At 47.4% G+C, this 18,159-nt stretch overlaps 1 long non-coding RNA gene and 1 pseudogene across 4 annotated transcripts; both read left to right on the top strand.

Annotated features, from left to right (window-relative positions):
- Positions 1-2,533: 2,533 nt before the first annotated feature.
- Positions 2,534-5,129, top strand: LOC120683558. 4 transcript variants are annotated; one of them, XR_005678826.1, is made up of 4 exons: positions 2,537-3,424; positions 4,039-4,331; positions 4,641-4,810; positions 4,923-5,129. It is a non-coding gene; the product is annotated as an uncharacterized LOC120683558 (long non-coding RNA). The 4 variants fall into 4 exon arrangements; XR_005678824.1 differs by having other exon boundaries at positions 2,534-3,424; positions 4,036-4,810; XR_005678823.1 differs by having other exon boundaries at positions 2,535-3,424; positions 4,039-4,810.
- A 1,627-nt stretch (positions 5,130-6,756) lies between these two features.
- Positions 6,757-8,633, top strand: LOC120683557 (annotated as a pseudogene).
- Positions 8,634-18,159: the final 9,526 nt, after the last annotated feature.

Genomic DNA, 18,159 nt, shown 5'->3' with positions numbered 1-18,159 from the left:
GATACGCCGACTTGACAGAGAAGATGCCTTTTGGGTCATAATGCCAGGCTAGAGAATCACCATGGCCTTGTTTCACCGGAATGGCCAAAATATGAATCACGTCCTCTTCCCAAAAAATTCCACGCACCAATTCCTCATCCCAACTGCCAGAATAAGGGTCAATTAACTCTGAAACTTTATTCAGAAGTGTCCTTCCCTTTGGCGTGATTGGCCTTCTGATTATCCCATTTGGGATCCATGGATCATTCCATATGTTGATTTGTGTTCCATCTCCTACTCTCCACACAAGCCCCTCCTTCAGAGCTCAGAAGCCACGTAGGATGCTCCTCCAGGAATAAGAGATTCCAGGTTTTTCCTGAGCAGCAAGTGGATCCCCATCTGAATAATACTTTGCCATCAGAACTTGGGCACATAAGGATTCAGGAGCTGTGATCAATCTCCAGCCTTGCCGGGCTAACATGGCAAGATTAAACAGATGTAGATCTCTATAGCCCAAGCCTCCTCTCTCTTTTCTGCTACACAACAGATCCCATGACAACCAATGCATTTTATTTTCTTTTTCTTGTTGCGACCACCAATATCGGCAGATCAGTTTGCCTATATCATCACAAAGGCTCTTTGTCAAGTCAAAACACGACATTGCATAGGCCGGGATTGCTACAGCTTTTATCAACACATCTTTCCCAGCTTTGGATAAAAGTTTCTCTTTCCAACCCTGAATTTTCTTCCATACTCTGTCTTTCAGGTATGTGAATGTCTGACTTTTTGATTTTCCCATATATATTGGCAAACCAAGATACTTGCCATTGTGCACCTCCGATGCAATGTCAAGTTCAGACATCAGTGTCACCTTCACCTCATCCCTTGTATTCTTACTGAACATAATGGATGATTTGTCCTTATTAATTGTTTGCCCCAAACAATTCTCGTACAATGAAAGAATATTTTGCACATGATCTGCACTCTCATTATCAATTTTGAAGAGTAGCAGCAAGTCATCCGCAAACAAGAGATGATTTATGCTCGGAGCTTCCTGGCACACCCGGACACCAATAGATTCTCCCCTTTCCTCTGCTGAGTTCAATAGACATGAGAATGCCTCTGCACAAATCAGGAATAAATAAGGGGATAGGGGATCCCCCTGTCGTAGACCCCGCTGGGGAATAATTTCTTCAGTTAACTCACCACTTACCCGAATTCTGTACTTCACCGTTGTTACAAATGCCATTAGCCTCTCCACCCAAACATGATTGAAGCCCAATCTGCAGAGCATCTGTTGTAGAAAGTCCCACTCCACACGGTCATACGCTTTGCTCATGTCGAGTTTCAGAGCAGCATAGCAGTCATTTCCCCTTCTCTTATTCTGCATATAGTGCGTTAGCTCATAAGCAAGGAGTACATTATCTGTAATGAGCCTTCCTGGAACAAAAGCAGACTGGTTCAAAGAAATAACATCCGGTAGTATTTTTTTCAGTCGATTAACTAATGCCTTTGCAGCAATCTTGTACACAACATTGCACAGGCTGATGGGTCTTAAGTCCTTCAATCTGTCAGGGTTCTTCACCTTCGGAATCAACACAACCACTGTATCATTCCAGTTGTCCGGCATTGGGCCCCCATTCAGCACTTCTGTCACCTCCTTGACCACATCCTTCCCTACAGTGCTCCAAAATCTTTTATAAAATAGGGCCGGCATGCCATCGGCACCCGGCGCTTTCAGATCACCCATGCTGTCAAGAGCGGCTTTGATCTCCACTTCTGTAAACTCCTGCATGAGACCCTCATTCATAGAATCAGTTACACGTCGTGGAACGTGAGGAAGCAGTTCATCATATCGTGTACCTGCATTAGAAGTAAACAGCGACTTGTAAAAGTCAGTTACTAAAGCTTGGATTCCTGCCTCATCATCCACAACCCCTCCATCCTCCTTGATCAGCCTCCCAATACGGTTTCTCCTCCTCCTTTCCGAAGCACAAACATGGAAGAACTTGGTATTTCGATCTCCATGACACAGCCAGTGTGAAGTCGCTCGCTGGCGCCAATACAGCTCTAGCTGTTCCTCCAATTTTTCCAAATGATACCTCAAAATTTCCTCCCTCGCTACCGTATCTCTGCCAATTGCTCCTCGCCTACACGCCACCAAAAGTTTTTTCACATGTTTTATACGTTTCTCCAAATCACCAAGATAATTTTGGCTCCAATCCCGGAGCTCAGCAGCCACCTCCCGCACCGCACCTTCTACCTTACCGCCCCTCACTTCCATTGTCGGCTTCCAAGCATTTTCCACAATTGTTGCACTCTGTTCCTCCTGCACCCAGCCAGCCTCAAAACGAAAAGGAGCGCCATCATGCGAACTCCTCCGGAGCGTCTCCTTATCCATTGTCACGATTACCGGTCTATGATCTGAATGGTGGGGATCGCCATTCCTCACGTGGTAGTCCGGGAAGCGTGCTCTCCAATCTCCATCGGCAACTGCCCGATCTAAACGTTCTCGTATGTACTGGGAGCAAGAATGGCTATTGTTCCTCCACTGAACACATCTCCCGAGAATCCCAGTTCACCTCATCCTCTTGGTTAAGCCTGAGACGGTTGTGATTCGTCCGTTTGAATCTCTACACGCGATCTTCCTTCGTTCGGCACCCATCCGCCCGCAAATCACGCCGCCTGGACGTCGTCCGCTCAGCTCCCCATCACCCATCCCCTCGCAACCCCGCCGCCTGCCCCCGACGCCGCCTTCCCCTCGCGACGCGGCGTCCCGGCTGGCGGCGCCGCAGATCCACCTCCCTGTGCCCGCGTCGCCCTCGCGACTCGTCTCGTTGCGGCATGCGGCGTGCGTGACGGCAGCCGCGGCGTGCGGCGTGCGTGACGGCGGCTGCAGGGGCACGCGCAGGACTGTGCGCGCACGGCGTCCCGCCCGGCGGCGCACAGCGCGGCGTCCCGGCCGCTCGGCGTCCAGGCGGCCAGCGCCCCCGACGCCGCCTTCCCCTTGCGACCCCGCCGCCGCACCTCCCCCGGCACCATGGCTAGATCTCCGCTGCACCCGCCGGCCTCCGGACTCCCCAGCCCGTCGCCATCGACGTCGCAGCCAGAACTCTGCGAGCGGCCAGCTCTGCCTCCCCCTCACTTGTCGACGGTGGTCGCTAGCTCTCCGCGCGAGTTTGGTGTCCACCGCGCCAGCGCTCCGCCATCGACGCGCTGCGGGTAGATCTTCGTGCGCGCATGAGGTAGCGTAGGGCCTCCAACCTCCCCCGCATGTCGCTGCCGACGCTGCAGACGGAACTCCGCGCTCACGGACGCCTCCACGCAATGCTAGCAGAGCCGCCATGTGGGCTTGTAGCACATGGCTACAGTGGCGCGGCCGCATGGGTGCTTGAGCAATCAACGGTGGCCGACGGAACCTTCATCCTAGGGACGAGTGATCAAGGTTGCTCACTTCTGAACTTAAGCTCTGTCAGATTTAAGCTTCTTCCATTTATCGATGGTGTTGCAATCCTTTTTTGTGTCTAAAATCTCACATATCCTCGTGTTACTGATGGAAATCACGAAATCCTTCTGAATTTTGCCTCCTCAAGTTTCACACAATCGTGACATTTTCAGTCATACTATCTTTGGAAATTTGCACACCTTTGTGATTCGCCGAAAGTTTCGCACTTTTAAAGAGAAGCTATCAACTGGATAAAGCAGCATCTTTGTTCTTGACGCACTAAAAAATCTGCTAGCATTCAGAGATCGCACTCAATACAGTACTTCAGTTTCACTTTTTCTGATTGGCAAAATGCTTGTGACTTTGAACATCCCCTCATTATGTTTTTACAGACAGTATATTGTATTCATGGCAAATCTAGGAGTACCTCTGTTGTCATCGAATTTACATTGGTTGTGCTAGAGCAAAGATATGCTAATTATAATGAATGCAGGCAGCAGATGTCAATTACGTGAGTTCAATTGTAGACTCATTATAACTGGTTCAACGTAGGGGTTCAATTGTAGTTGACATCAATTTTAGTTAGTCCAATTAAATATCTCCTTTTTTAGTAGGGGTTCAAGTGAACAAGAACATGGTGATTGAGACAAACATTACTATGATCGAAGGCCCCAGTCATCGTCGAAAGCCGCGGAGACGGCCGGACGGGGATCGGCAAGGGGCGGCTGCGACGTGGGCCTAGAGGTGAAGGTGTCGCCAAAATCGAAGTTGTCATCGAGGAAGGGCAGGGGGCGGCGGGAACGCGACGGCATCCATTACGCGGCAGAGCGCGCGTGTTGGTCGGCGGCTGGAAAGGGAGGGAATAATGCGACGCATTGTTTTCAATTGATGAGAAAGTGATGCCCAAGTGAGTTCCTGACATTGCTTACAGCTTATCTGACCAACTGATGTATAATGCATGTTTTCAATTGCCTATTTGCATCCCTGCTTAGCTGGACACTACCAGTAAAATAGAAACTAAGAGTTTGACAGTAAAATATTTAGAGCCATATCTTTTTCTATGATTTTTCTTTTCTTGACTTTATCCAGTATGTGTAGCCAGCACTGTTTACTGAAACAAATTACATTTAGAGTTTCATCATTCGGTTCTCTGCAATTCTGATATACCATTTACACTCATATGTATTTCCTTGCCATGTTACGTTATGGAGAGGAGATTGTTTTGCCTTGATCAAAGCTTTGATGACGGAGACTGAAATTCATAGTGTTCTGAAGTTACCAGATATTTGTGCAAATGAAGGGGTTGACTCCTCCAGAAAAATAAACTACAAAATGAGTCTTATGATGGAGTAAACACAAAGCTTCATGCGTCCAAAGATAGTGATGGTAAGGAATTTGAACGTGGTTACGCAATGTTTTGTTAACTCATGCTCTGTTGTCATCAAGTTAATGTCTGCACTCTGTTGTTCACATGTAACAGTAATTTCATCTCATGCAGATGCCCCAAGTGAGAAGAATGTGCGTTCCAAAGGGCTTAATGGTATTACTTCAGCCATGGTTGCTGAGCAAATAATGGATAATTCCTTGAGGATTGCTGATGCAAGTTCAGGTGGACCAAGCAATCTTGGCAAAGACTTGGCTACGGTTCAACCAACAGCTGATGGACAATGCAATCTTCAGTCGTGGAACAAAATGCTCTCACAAAATGTAACAAACAACAACAACAACATAGCCTTTTATTCCCAAACAAGTTGGGGTAGGCTAGAGATGAAATCCGAAAGAAATAAGTTCAAGGTTCAGGCACATTGATAGCTAGTCTCCAAGCGCTCCTATCCAAAGCTATCTCTTTAGAGATATTCCAATCCTTAAGGTCTCTCTTAACCAACTCATCCCACGTCAGTTTAGTTCTACCTCTACCCTCTTTACATTATCGACCCGCTCAAGAACCCCATTACGCACCGGCGCCTCAGGAGGTCTTTGTTGGACATGTCCAAACCATCTCAGCCGATGCTGAGTAAGTTTCTCCTCAATTGGTGCCACCCCGACCCTATCCCGAATAACTTCGTTCCGGACTCTATCCCTCCTTGTGTGCCCGCAAAACCACCGCAACATCCGCATCTCTGCTACACTCAGTTGCTGCACATGTCGCCTTTTTGTAGGCCAATATTCAGCACCGTATAACATCGCCGGACGAATTGCTGTCCTATAGAATTTGCCTTTTAGCTTTTGTGGCACCCTCTTGTCACAAAGGATGCCAGAAGCTTGCCGCAATTTCAACCAGCCAGCTGAAATTATATGGCTAACATCTTCATCAATGTCGCCATCCTTTTGTAGCACTGATCCTAAATACCGAAAAGTATCATTTTGGACCACCACTTGCCCATCTAGACTAACGTCTCCCCCTCATGCCTAGTCGCGCTGAAATCGCACATCATGTGCTCGGTCTTGGTCTTACTAAGTCTGAACCATTTCGACTCTAACAGTGCGTCTCCACAGCTCTAACTTCCTATTAACCCCTGCCCTACTCTCGTCAACTAGCACCACATCATCAGCAAAGAGCATACACCAAGGGATCTCACCTTGTATATCCCTTGTGACCTCATCCATCACTAAAGCAAATAAATAAGGGCTCAATGCTGACCCCTGGTGTAGGCCTATGTTAATAGGAAAGTCAGTGGTGTTGCCATCACATGTCCGGACAAATGTCGTCGCATCCTTGTACATATCCTTAATGAGGGTAATGTATTTAGTTGGGACTTTGTGCTTCTCCAAAGCCCACCACATGACATTTCTCGGTACTTTGTCATATGCCTTCTCAAGGTCAATAAAGACCATGTGCAAGTCCTTCTTCTGCTCCCTATATCTCTCCATCAATTGTCGTATTAAGAAAATCGCCTCCATGGTTGACCTTCCCGGCATGAACCCAAATTGGTTTTGGGTCAAACTTGTCACTCTTCTTAGGCGATGCTCGATAACTCTCACCCAAAGCTTCATCGTATGGCTCATCAGCTTAATCCCACGGTAGTTAGTACAACTTTACCAACCGCGGATTAGGATAATCCGGTCGCCTTGCCTTCTAACCTCTACGGCTCCATCCTTAAGGCTCCTATCAATCAAGATGCCTACACCATTCCTACCCGGAGTTGCTCCCGTGTACCAAAGCTTGAAGCCAGTATCCTCAACCTCCTTCGCCTTCTGGCCCTTCCATTTAGTCTCCTGAACGCAACCCTCCTCCTTTATCCGGGCTTGGGACCGGCTATGTTGAGACGACTCAGGAGAGAGAGAGTCTTCCTGTCAGCATAGGCGGAGTTCTCACAAAATGTAACCTTGGTGAAAAATCGAAGGGTGCTGGAGACCAACATAGGAAAGCAACACCATCTTAGTGGTTACAAAATCCAAGAGTTCAGGGAAAAAGAGATATCTTTAATCACTCGAATTCCTCTGCCTTTTCAAGGTACTTCATGCTGATTAACTTCTGATATCTATGTGCCCTCAAAAAAAAAAACTTCTGATATCTATGTTATTTGAATGCAGCAAAAAAAATTTCTGTTAACAGTGATTTTCTTTCCATGTCTGCTTGTTTCTTTGTGAGGTTACATGTTTTGGTACTCCTAGATCTCTAGCTTGATATTAGTAATTGCTCAAATATGGAGCATAACTCTGAGTCTCTGACTTTATTTTGCTTGCCCCGTAGTTTCAACTTCGATACAGATATGGCAATAAAAGGATAGAGCCATCAGCTAAGCCCGTAGTTTCAACTTCGATACAGATATGGCAATAAAAGGATAGAGCCATCAGCTAAGCACCAGTTTTTCCATTCTCTCAGCATTACTCGTCAAGAACCTGTTCATGACAAGGACCCAGTGGGGTGTTGCCTCCCCCATGAACATAATACATGTGAGAGTACAAGACAAGCTCAGATTCGTTTAGACAGTAGCATAGAGGGAGCTGTTGTACTGTGTTCCAGTAGTGCTAGAGAAGATGCAGGTGCAAGCAGCAGTTCCTCCCATAGACAAGACAGTATGAACCATCCTTCTTATGGGTTCATACCTCTTCCAATTCCTGTTCGTGCTGTGATGCCTTACCATTATGGTGCAATTCTGCAGCCAGTATACGACCCACGGGCTCCTTGTATGCATTGTGATTCAGCTGGCATCAATAAGGCAGCTATTAAGCCCACCTCTGGTCAATCGAGTTACCATGAAAATCGTGTTATACCTTCTCAGTTGATGAACACAAACAGTCGGAGGAAAAACAATAGTTGCATCATTCAAGACAAATTCTTAGAGAACCAGGAGAACCAATTGACTTGGTGAGAGCTCATGTGGAGCACGTCAACCAGAGTGCTAGCTGCAGCCAGAATGTACGTAAAAGAAGTGGATGCACCGGTAGTAGTGAAACTGACATCAATACAAATACAATGGTGACCCTAGAAAGTGGTAACGAAAGTAGTGTCCAGAACTGCTATAAAAATGGGTTGGATAGTGACCGTTCAAACCATGAAGCTGTCTTGATGAAGTTTCGCATGAAAAGGAAAGATAGATGCTTTGGGAAAAAGGTATTTAGTTTGATAGCATTTTTATTTTATAAATAAGGATTGAATGCATTCTTTATCTGACTATGCCTTCCATTTTTCATCTCTATAGGTTGATACCATAGCAGGAAAAAGCTTACAGAGCAAAGACTGAGAGTTAAGGGGGCAGTTTGTGAGCCAAAAGCTGAAATCAGCTACAACAGCGGATGCAGAAACTGATTCGTAATTGTAATTTTGATTCTTCCCTTCCAATCCTAGGTGAGGGCAATTGAAGCGGTACAGAGTGAAGGCTAGCAGAAATTTTCCTTTCCATGGTTAGCCTATCTGTACAAGTCCGATGTTTGTTAGCATTCAAGCCATATTTTGTAAAGGACTCCTTCAAAATTGACAAATGTCCAGAGAAAAATCAAATAGACGCAAATACCCTAATTTTTTTATGTACTCTAGATGTTTGTGGAGTGAGGAAGTAGTGTCTCTGTATAGCTTATTCACTTATTTACTCATTTTGTTGGTACAATAGTAGTAAGTCTTGTAGTTACTGCTTGTACAACAACATACAATGTTGTACAATTTATAACAGCCTCACAATCAACGGGACTCTGTTTCCCCATGAATATCGTAACAAAATGCGTCATGTGCTGTATAAGGTTAAGAAAGAACAAGTATTATGTAAAAGTTTGCATGTAGATATCAATGAATCTGAAAACATTATTTGTTGTCCGTGCTTTGTGTATTAATGTGAAAATCTTTTACCGCCCGTAGCAACGCACGGGCATGAACCTAGTGGAAAAATATTTTTGTTTGCATTTGTTAAACAAAACATCATTCCTTGCGAGCTGCATTGCACAACATTGACAAGCAGCCGCTATCAATAACAGTAAATTGTTTTGGCCCCCAAGTTTAGACCACCCAGAGAACAAATCATCTATGTTTCGCGGTGGTGGAAGCCCTAACACAATGTATACAACACGCCATATAAATTTGGCATAATGACATTAATATTGTATGGTTTCTGGTTTACTATAGAGGCAACAAACTTCACTCTCATTCCGGTTTCTCTGGTCTGTCTTTCGGTAGGATCACTCCCTTTTTAATATACCACATGAAAATCTTTATTTGAGAGGACTCTTCAATTGCAATTATAGTGTAACTCTAATTCCGTTATTGACAAGATACTATACATAGACTTAACTGTGAATAAACCATTCATACTAAATTTTCACATAAAAACATTCATACCCTCTCATAGATTAACATGAACTAACTTTGTAAAAACTATACCACTCCACTAATTTGTTCCCAACTAGTGCTCTCCTAATGGAGATATTAAGTGGACTTCTCCTGAGCGTATATTAGTATCCCGCCGATGCAGGCCCAGGCAAGCAATTTTCCTACCTTTGATTCGTTCTCCTCAAGATTGGTGCCTTTGCCACCTCATCATTTTTAGTCTATCGCTTGTCATGCGGCTATTCCATCTGCCCTATTTTTCCCTCACTAGCTTCCTCCAAGCAGGTTCTACTTCATCTCGCTTTGTCATTCCCACATCTTCTTTCCGTCACCCTCTCTCCTTCCGGTCATGTAGCCCGATCTCCTTCTATCTTGCCGACTCAGGCCTTGTCCTTTATGCTAAAAATGGATCCATATTGAACCCCGACCATAGGTAGCGCTGGCTATTGCTATTCATCATCAATTGCAACTGATCTCGTTGTGGAAAGAAACTGGTAGAGTCGGGACTCAATTTAACCAGAGGGCGCAAGTTCTTCGTTTGTCCTAAGATGAATTCTGGTTGGGCAAGTGGATTTTTCATCCACCTTAGTTGCCCTTTTCCTTTGAAATGGATCTGTTTTGACATATAGTTTGCTCCCCGTTGTTCTAAAGGGTTGCAATGTTTGGACTTGGGAAGATGCGGTAATGAAGCTGCTTTTTCCTTCCGTATTCAATTGCAATCGATTCTTTTTTTAGTTAACGACAAACATAGAAGTGCGCGTGCTAACAATTCATATGATGTGGATGGAATATCTGCAACTGATGCATTGATGATGGATAAAGCCATGAAGCGCACCACTTCTAGAAACATGGATAGCCTAGTTGCAGTTCCAACCAAGAGTCTGGTGGCACGCTCGCAGACAGGTACTCCTGTAATGCTTTTCAATAGCTTAATTGAGCAAGCCTGTTCCACTAAGGTAAATTCTATTGGTGTTTTAGTGGGACCTAGTGCTAGTGCTATTCATGTCTCTTTTTAAATGCATTTAAAAGAATAGAGGTCGATAAATCTACAGTGTAGCCACATAGAAAGGATTTAAACCGGGTTGGGAAAGAGGATAATCCTTTTGAAACGAGTGATGAGGAAGATGCTTCTAATGATAATGAGCTCTTATCTCACTTGGTCAAGGATTTAACTGACATTGATTTTGATTATTTGGACCTGACCACAAGTATTTGTGATCATAAGGCATTCGAACGGAAATCAAATCTTTGTCCAAAAAGGGCAAAGCTTGTAAACGGTCTGATAAACAATATAAAAGTGTTTCACCATGAAAGGATTCTACTGGAATAGCAGAGGTCTTTCAGACTTGGCTAAATATCGTTACATAACGAAAGCAATCAAGGACCATAAACTCGATTTCGTGGTTGTCATGGAGACTGGAAAAAAAAGACATGTCCAAAGCAAACCTTAACCATCTCTCTAGAGGCACGAATTTCTCCTGGCATTGCCTAACCCCCTAGGGGACGGTCTAGCGGCATACTGTATTGAATCAGTTCAATGGTGTTAGACTTATCTATTAGAGTGGAGGGTGAATTTTTCATCAAATTCCATTTTCACAACAAATACGATGACTTTAAATGGATTCTGATGGCAGTTTATGGTCCAGCCCAAGATGATTTTAAATCAGCTTTTCTATCTGAGCTCGTGCAAACTTGTGAACTGAATCATTTACCTACTTTAACTTTGGGGGATTTTAACATGATGAGACACAGTAAGGAGAAGAATAAGAACAATGTCAATCGTCGCTTGCCTTTCCTGTTCAATGTGGTCATTGATAGCTTTGACCTTCGGGAGATAGATTTGACAGGTTGACTATTTACCTTGGCAAACTCTCTTCCGAATCCGACCTAGGAAAAACTCGACAGAGTTCTAATGACCACTGAGTGGGAATTCAAATTTCGGATGGTAACGGTGCAAGCGCTGAACAGGGGAGTTTTAGATCATGCCCCGTTATTGCTAGATACAAGCGAACCGTCCTTACTAAGCAATTCAAAATGGAATTGAGTTGGCTATCTCGTGAGGAATTTAGAGAGCGGGTCGCCAAGATATGGAATAAACCGGTAATTGGACAAAATGCACTAGAAAGCTAGAACCGGAAACTGGAGCTTTGAGAAAATACCTAAATGTTTGGGCTAGACACAAACATGGGGAGTACAAATCCCAAAAACACAACCTTCAGACGGTTGTTACGACCTTGGATACATTGACAGAGACCAGGTTGCTAACCGATGGAGAACGGGAATTGCTCGAAAATGCACGCGATGGCTTGATTAAGCTCTTACGTGATGAAGAGCTCAAGTTCTATAAATGGGCCAAGGCGACCGATGTTGTCCTAGGAGATAACAACACAAGGTACTTTCAGATGGTTGCGAGTGGAAAAAATCATAAGAAATGTATCTTTTCACTGCACCACGATGGAGCCAAGATTGAGGGCCAAAATGATCTCAAAGATTATATTACTCAATTTTATAAAGGTTTATTTGTCCCTTAAGAGGATAATAATTTCCCTTTCGACAACAGTAGAATAGATGACATACCACAAGTCAGTTAGCCGAAAATGAATTTCTGATGGGTCCTTTCACTGAAGAGGAGATTCAAAATGCAATTTTCGATGTGGAACACAATAAAGCTCCGGGCCCAAATGGTTTCCCGGCTGAATTTTACCAGCATTTTTGGGAACTCATCAAAGAGGATCTAATGCAAATGTTCCATGAATTACATAGTGGTGATCTCTCTTTGTTAAGCTCGAATTTTGGGGTCATTACATTGGTACCTAAAACACAAGATGCATGTAAAATCCAGAAGTATAGGCCCATCTGTTTACTGAATCTAAGTTTTAAAATCTTCACGAAGGTTGCGACTATTCGCATTAATTCAGTTGTAGAGCATCTTATCAGTCCCACACAAACAACTTTTATGCAAGGCCGTAATATACTCGAAGGGGTGGTCATTCTCTATGAAATAGTCCATGAGTTACATCTCAAAAACTAGAGTAGGGTTATTTTCTAAATAGACTTTGAAATGGCTTATGACAAAATGTGGTGGGATTTCTTATTGCAAATGCTACGAATGAAGAGATTTTCACCCGAGTGGATTGGATGGATCAAATCATTCATTTCTGGTGGTAGTGTAGCGATCAATGTCAACGATGAAATAGGATCATTCTTCCAAACAAAAAAAGGACTTCGACAAGGGGATCCTCTCTGACCCATACTGTTTAATATTGTGACCGATATGCTTGCACTTTTCATAAATAGAGTGAAAATAAAGGATCAGCTGCGTGGTGTGGTGCCCCATCTTGTAGATGGCAGCTTATCTATCCTACAAATCGCTGATGACACTGTTGGTATTTCTTAATGTCATCTCAAGATACATAATTAAAATACCTATCCTAGCAACGGCACCACGAAATGCTTAACATTTCTTAGCACAATTACTGAGGAACATGAGTATTCCTGAATCATGAATCATTCCGCTAGCACACAGATTATACCGGTGTAGCATTTTACCCGAGAATATACCAGGGTGTCGTTTGTATTTCCTCAAGTAAGGTGGTGGTGTAAAGAATTTATTGAGCTAGGGAGAACTGCTACTGAAATAATATCCAAGTCTAAGCAGGGGTAAATGATAATATATGGCAAAGGTAGTGTGACACAAGATGAGCATATAACAGATATGGTGATTACAGGTAGCGGAGGAATGAAGAGCGAATAAGGGTATTAGAAGCATTACTCAACTTTGGCAAGCATGAAACATATTAGAGTTGTTTATATAGATACATGATCAGATTGGACTAAAGATTCATGACACAATGGGGAGAACCACACATGTTAGACAGATATGACCGTCTGGCCATCATGGACATTTATGCACCTCCTATCCCCCCTAACATAATGTGGAGGATTACGATGGCACAAAACAGGGTTGTCATCACCTGTAGGCTACCTCTACAAACCGTTGGAATAGGGCGACTGTCGGATTGCTATTCCGGCTAGTCCACTAGGGGGGGTACCCGGCAGTAGAGTTTCAGGACATGGATCTCAGGACCAAGATCTTGATGGTAAAATGAAGACATAGGGACTTAGATAGGTTCGGGCCACAATGTGCGTAATACCCTACGTTCTGTGATTGGTGTTGTATTAGGATTTGTGGAATGATGCGAAGAAGAAGTCTCTATGGGTCTACCCACGCGCCCTTTATATAGCCTAGGAGTCGTGGGGTACAAGTAAGATATGCTCGGGTTGTTTACAAGGAAGAAGGTCGGTTAAGATCCCTAAATATCCGGGCGTCTAGCTAGAGCCTCCATCCTAATCTACGGGAGATCCTTCCTTCATGCAGCCGAGTCCCTGCATGCCGGGTAGCTGTAAACGTGTCACCGAGCAGGGTAGTCACCCGGATACGGGGACCCTACTCGGCAGGGAGGTATATAGATCTACCTCTGTCAAGCCCTCGAGCGCTGGAGGGCTGAGTCAAACCTTGACACACTAGACGAGGCCTTTTGGTGCTCTATGAAGATATCCGTAGTCATAGTAGATCACGAACGGGATGCACCCCTGGGCGCACCCGTTGGGTGTAGCCCCCGAGCCTCGGAAGGTTTCGGAGAAGCATTTCAACGGTCAAGAACTGATCCCTGACTTTTTGTAGCCCGAGTGCCTGAGCACTCGACAAACTGTCGACGTACCCTGCTGCATTATGCGACCAGCCGGGCCATAAGCTTTTCCAGTAACCTTTTATGTCTCACCAGTTCTCGAAGAATACTGGACCCCGGTCGCCCAGAAGTTCCCGAGATACATCAAATTGTCACGGTGTCTGGGTCCTGAAACCCTAATAGAGTCGCTAAGGCTTGCCGAGTTGCCACGGCATCCAGGCCCTGGAGCCTTGGCTGGGTCACGAAGACACGCCGGGTAGTTGTGGCGCCCAGCCCCCGAGCGGGGTCACTAGCAGAGTCACGAAGATGCGCCGAGTTGTCACGGCGTCTGGGGCCTGGAGCCCTGGCTGTGTCACGGAGACACGTCGGGAGGTTGTGGCGCCCAGCCACCAAGCGGGGTCACTGGCGGAGTCACGGAGACACACCGAGTTGTCACGACGTCCGGACCCTACAGCCCTCGCTGGGTCATGGAGACACGCGGGGTGGTTGTGGCACTCTGCCCCCGAGCGGGGTCGCTAGCGGAGTCACGGAGACATGCCGAGTGGTCACGGCATCCGAGCCCTGGTGCTCTAGCTGGATCACTGAGACACGCCGGGTGGTTGTGGCGCCCAGCCCTCGAGCGGGGTCGCTGGCGGAGTCACAGAGACGCACCGAGTTGTCACGGCGTCTAAGCCCTGGAGCTCTGGCTGGGTCACTGAGACACGCCGAGTTGTCATGGCGTTCGGGACCTGAAGCCCTAGTTGGGTCACTGAGACACGCCGGATGGTTTCCTCAGGAATATTCAGAGCATATTCCCACTTTGGTAAAAAAATCAAAGCATTATCTTCTGACCGGATCTGTCGCGGCTGACAGGGAGTGGGGCTATCAGAGGCAATGATACAAAGAAAGTTACCGTTCCCTGCGCACCTTCCACCGTACGATCCCCGGCCGATTCAGAACAGGCCGTTGATTTCGGATCTGCCCGTTGAGGGGTCTCGGATATTTAAACGATGGAGGTGGCTCGGGGTGCCCACCCTGTTCCCGAGCACTCCAGAGCCTTCCGCTACCTTGCTGACTCACCCTGCTTCCAGATCTCTCGGCGCCCCTTCTTCTTGCGTCCTCCGCCATCTCCTCCCGTTCGAGCCTCGCCGTTGTCGCCATGGCCACCTCGCCTGCTGCTTCCTCCTCCTCGACTTTGGGGATTGTCGGGGAGGTTCCGCCGCCATCATCGTCGTGGCAGCAGTGCACGCTATAGGAGGCAGACATCCAGGACATGGTGGAGCGCGGCATCCTGCCAGAGAAGCAGATCTCCAGGTGGAAATGCTGCTACGGCGAGGAGTTCCTGATAGAGGACCGGACCGAGACCGTCATGTTCTGGTCCTTCTACGAGAAGGGCTTCGCACTGCCCGCGGGGGCCTTCTTCCGCGGGCTTCTTCACTTCTACCGGCTGGAGGTAACGCACCTCAAGCCTAACTCCATTGCCCAAATCACTATCTTCACTCATCTATGCCTGAGGGGGACCCTGGCAAGGAAGCTGCCGGAACTGCCGAGCTGCGCAAGCCGGCGGATGACGAGATGGAGTTCTCCTCTGACTCCTCCTTAAGGAGTGAGTCAGATATGGAGATCACGGAGCGGCTACCCCGAAGAGGAAGACGCGCCTAGCCATGAAGAAGATCCCTCTATTGAAAGCGGGGTTGACGGCGGCGCAACAGTCGTTGAGGAGCTCCACCCCTAAGGGTGTGAGTAAGGTTCAGGGGGCATTAGCGCCCCCTGTCACTGCAGGAGTGGTGTCAGATGTGGCTGGCCACCAAGCCGAGAAGGAAGCGGCCCAGGGTTTGGGGCCAAGCCGGTCGCGCTGCTAAAGCTGAACTTCACGCTGCTCCAAAGCGGCGGGTAAGTATCTTGGATCTTGGTTGAGTTTTTGCTTGTACTTCCCTTATTGGAGCCATGCCGAGTGCCTTTACTTTGTGGTCTTGTATGAAGGCGTCACTCAGCGACGCCAAGAGGAAGGCGGAAGAGTAGTCCATGAGGGTGGCTCCTAGGAGTTGGCGAGGATGACCTCGCTGCTCCTGAGCCCGCCGAGGAGCCGCACTCGCCTTGACGAGGAGGAGGAGGAGAAGGAGGAGGAGGCCGACGACAGGGTCCCTCCCCCTATTCATGACGTGGAGATGTAGGAGGCACCCCATGATGAGGAGGTGGATCAGGAGGTTCTTGCAGCCGAGGAAGTCTCGGCCCTTGAGGCGAGGAGGATTCACGCGGAGTCCTCAGCGCTGGCCGGAGCCCAGCATGAAGAGGAGGAAGACGGGACGGTCAGTGGTTGTCTTGTCACAGCCACCAAGCTGGCCCATGAATGGGTCGGGGTAAGTTCCCTACCTCTTTTCCAATAAGTCCAACTTGTTGCTGTTGAGGTCGCCTCATAATGCCGTGTCGTTTTGCAGGCTTTGGTGGAGCTGTCCCAGTAGGCTGCCGAGGAGCTGGCCGAGGGCAGCGTCGCGATCGGCCGTGTGGCGGAGCTCGAGGCCCAGGTGGCCGAGCTGGAGGGGCAGAGCTGCTGACTTGAGGCCGAGAATGTGGAGGCCGAGAAGGCTCTGCACAAGGAGAAGCATGGTAAGGAGTCGCCCTTATATATGGCCGAGTCATTTTTTGCACTTTTCGTCTCTGACTTGCTTGTGTTCCAGAGCTGGAGGCCTGCACCAAGGCCAACGATGAGCTGCACAAACTCCGGGAGGTAGCCGAGGCCCGGGTGGCTGCCACAGAGGAGAAGCTCCATCTGGAGCGCCAGGCCCGACAAGGTATGATTCGGAAATCATACGAATATTAAGTATGCTGGGTTTGTCACTTGGGCTGATAGAGCCGAGTGTTTTTCTGCAGACGTGGAGGGCTAGCTAATTGAGGCCCGAGTGACACTGGATCGCCTTAGTGGGCAGTTGGACGCTCTACTGGGGGCGTTCGAGCTGGAAGGCGTGGCCGCGGCGGAGGGCCTGCCGGAGCGGCTGGAGGCGTCCCGTGGCCGACTCGAGGCGTCCCGTGGCCGACTGGAGGCCTTCGTGTAGGGAGCAGCCGGGGACGCCGTGCATTACACCATGGGACTGGTGAAGTCCGACTTCCCAGAGGGGGACCTGGATCCAGTGGGTGACGGCGTCCCGCCCGACTGCTCCAAGGAGGACTGGGAGGCCAACCACACCAGCGTCCGTGGCATCACCGAGCGCATTGTGGCCGACTTGAATCTGTTGGCCACCACCCTGGATGTTTTTTTTGCTGCAAAACAACTTGGTCAGTGTGGACCACTTTTGAATGATGTTTATGTAAATAATGTTTATTATTATCTATTTCTATTATGCTTTTTAGAAAAGCCCTCGTTCTGAGTACTTTATGAATTTGCCGAGCAGTTAGGAAGTAGACTCAGAGCCCTTTCTAACGGCGCTTGAGAGCTGGTCAACAATGTGCGCGATAAGTTAGGGTGACACAGAGTAGTTCCAAGACGTACTTAGTTGTGTTCATAGATACTGGACCGGGTTGTTCTTATCCGAGTGGGGGCAGGCTGGATGGCCGAGACTCAGCCCCCGAGCGTGTTGAAAATGACTCGGTAATGAACTGGGAAGCTGATATATGAGAAATAACATGAAACAAAACTTTGTTGATTGAGTAGATAGGTACATAATTTTGCATTTTCCTATGCTTCTATGGATAGAAGCTGGGAAGGTGCTCGATATTCCATGGGTTGCCTACACCGGTGCCATCTTCTCGCTACAAGCTGTAGGTTCCTGGAACCACGACCCTGCTAATGATGAAGGATCCTTCCCAGGGGGAGGACAACTTATGTGCATCGGTTGTCGACTCGATTCGTCATAGAACCAGGTTGCCGATTGACGAAGGTAGATCTATGTACCTCCCTACCGAGTGGGGTCCCCGTGTCCGGGTGACTACCTTGCTCGGTGACTCGGCTATGACTACTCGGTGTGCAGGGACTCGGCTGTGCGCAGAAAGGATCTTCAGTAGATCAGGATGAAAGGTTCCAGCTAGAGGCCCGAATATCTAGGGATCTTAACTAACCTTCTTCCTAGTAAACAACCTGAGCATATCTTACTTGTACCCCTACGACTCTTGGTCTATATAAAGGAGGTGTGGGTAGACCCATAGAGACTTCTTCCTCGCATCATTCCACAAATCTTAATACAACCCGAATGCAGGACGTAGGGTATTACGCACATTGCAGCTCGATCCTGTTAAGTCCCTGAGTCTTCGTGTTACCATCGAGCTCTTGGTCCTGAGATCCCCGTCTTGAAACTCTACCGTCGGGTACACCC

Source organism: Panicum virgatum, chromosome 7N, assembly GCF_016808335.1.
Source record: "Panicum virgatum strain AP13 chromosome 7N, P.virgatum_v5, whole genome shotgun sequence".
NCBI classification, from domain to species: domain Eukaryota; kingdom Viridiplantae; phylum Streptophyta; class Magnoliopsida; order Poales; family Poaceae; genus Panicum; species Panicum virgatum.
Note: the sequence above shows the minus strand (reverse complement) of the source record. Positions and strands in the feature narration are given on the sequence as shown.